We start from the raw sequence: 2465 nt of genomic DNA on the forward strand, positions 1-2465 counted from the left end.
TCAGTTAATTCAGTGACAGCCTAAATCATGCCACCTGGAGGACAGCAGTGGTATGACTCACAGCTCCCTATTCAGAGCAAATGGGCTTGTTCACTTTTCTCTGGGTGTTCTCATCACAGCTCAATAAGAATGGGGTTTCCTTAATTGTAAAGATTTAGTCGCCTGCTATCTCATAGCCAATATCATTCTAAGCTAAAATCCAGTCTTTATTTATGAAGCCTATTTAGAATATCTAAATGCGTCATAGCAAAATATGTCAGCACCTACACTTGCAAAAGTTATGTCCTTAAGTGACAATAGCAGCATAAAAGGACAACAGCCGCCCAGCAGGAGTGGCTCAAAAAAGTTTAAGGAATTTGTCAAGGACACGTAGCTAAGAAGAGTCCACACGGAACTCTGCGCTTAGTTCTGTTCTCAAAGCGATGCCTTGTTGTCTAACATTGGATACTATTTGCAAGAAAGGGTTGATGTAAATAGAATTTCACTTAGTTGTGCTAAGGACCAAAATATGGCCGCTGGGCCATGCAACCCGGGTGTTCCTCCCATTTGTAGAGAAGGTCGAGATCGCCTTGAACCTTGTGCACTGAGCTTTTTTATATTTATAACTAGAGTCCCGGTGCATGAATTCATGCATGGGTGGGGTCCCTCAGCCTGGCTGGCAATTGGGGCCCTTTGGGGCAGTCTCACCCAGTCCTGATCGGGGCCAATGGGGGCTGCCTGGCCGGGGAGGGACCATGGGAGGTTGGCCAGCTGAGAGGGACCACAGGAGGGCTCCAGGGAGTGTCTGGGACATCTCGCCCAGTCCCGATCGGCCAGACCCCAGCAGCAAGCTAACCTACTAGTTGGAGCATCTACCCTCTGGTGGTCAGTGTGTGTCTTAGTGACTGGTCGAGCGGTCGACCAAATGGTCAACCAGTCAGCCAGACACTTAGCATATTAGGCTTTTATATATATAGATATGAGTGCCCGGAGCTATTGTACAAAGATAAACATGACGTAGCAACAGCCCTGATGTTATACTTGGTGCTGCTCAGCATTTCAGGCTGACTGCCTGGCTGCCCTGCCGATGTTTTGAGAGCTGATGTCAACCCCTTGTTGATGTCCATTCCGTGGACATAAGATTGAAGTCTAGATCTGCAGGCGCAAAGAGGCAACTGTCTGGTAGCCGGAAGGGGGATCAACAGCTGCAGGGCCACCCACGCACGAGGGCACAGAGCTCAGCTGTCTCCCCATCCCGAGCCTGGCTGGTCCTGACCCCACACAAATTCGGGGTTCCTGCTTTGATGTGTATGAACCGATGGCATTAGAAATACAGGAGAGCCCGGCTGGTGTTGCTCAGTGGTTGAGCATCGACCTAGGAACCAGGAGGTCACCGTTCAATTCCTGGTCAGGGCACATGCCCGGGTTGTGGGCTTGATCCCCAGTGTGGAGTGTGAAGGAGGCAGTCAATTAATGATTCTCTCATTGGTATTTCTCTCTCTCTGCCTTCCTCTCTGAAATCAATCAATCAATATATATATTTAAATGCAGGATGATTCAGGGGTTAGAGAAACTGTCATTTATATGAATGTGGTTAACGCGCATCATTTTAAACTGGCTGCGCTAATAAAGAATAATGCTCTCCGTGCTCTGTTTTCTGTGTTTTCCCCCCAAATCTGCGTCCTCCGTGTGCTCCAGCAAGATGTCGAGTGTGCGCTGGAACCGACCGGATCATCAAGCGCTGCCCGGAAGGTGCTTCGTCCAAAGCAGGGGCATTACATTACGATTCATCACGACTCTGTGTTTTGTTCAGTATCCATCGCTGCTCTAAATACCACCTCGCTCAAACCTCCTCCCTCCTCCCAGTCTGTTCATGGACAGATTAACATCATCAAGTTTCAGATAAGCTCCCCAGGGTGCCTCCTTTTGCTGGGAGAGTGGAGTGGGGGGCGGGCAGGGGGCGGGGGAGGGACTCATGTATTCAGCTGGCCCAAGCTCCGCTCCTGTTTTCCTGGGAAAGGGGTGAGAGGGCCTTTGTAGGCACCGAGTCGCGCTCTCTCCTGTTTTCAAGTTTTGCTCTTGCTGCCAATTTACCTCAAATAGTCTTCGCACTCATAATACCTTCAGGGCTCAACAGCTTCTCCACCTGTCACTAAGTACAGCGTGGACACGAGTATCAGTCACTTTGACCCTAACGGGTGAATTTAAGGAAAGGGCAGGATGAATTTGGCTTCCCTCTGCAAAGTGTTCCCAAATAAAAATGAACATATCAATAGATCACCAAATAGTCATCTGCTCACAAGCCTCATTAAACGAGGACCCTTATTAATGCACAACTTGGATTCCATTAATCCTATATAATAAAAGCCTAATATGCAAATCAACTGAACAGCAGAATGACCGGTGGAACGACCAGTCACTATGACATGCACTGACCACCAGGGGGCAGACACTCAACACAGGAGCTGCCCCCAGCCCGCAGGCCC

At 49.2% G+C, this 2465-nt stretch overlaps 1 long non-coding RNA gene across 1 annotated transcript in view; it reads left to right on the forward strand.

The window, feature by feature from the left end:
* The window catches only part of LOC102251363, a 171101-nt gene extending 169264 nt beyond the window's left edge, over window positions 1-1837 (forward strand). The window contains exon 3 of the long non-coding RNA XR_314360.2: window positions 1678-1837. This is a non-coding gene — a long non-coding RNA (uncharacterized LOC102251363). The remainder of the gene's footprint in view (window positions 1-1677) is intronic.
* Window positions 1838-2465: the final 628 nt, after the last annotated feature.

Source organism: Myotis brandtii, unplaced genomic scaffold, assembly GCF_000412655.1.
Source record: "Myotis brandtii unplaced genomic scaffold, ASM41265v1 scaffold612, whole genome shotgun sequence".
Classification (NCBI taxonomy): Eukaryota; Metazoa; Chordata; class Mammalia; order Chiroptera; family Vespertilionidae; genus Myotis; species Myotis brandtii.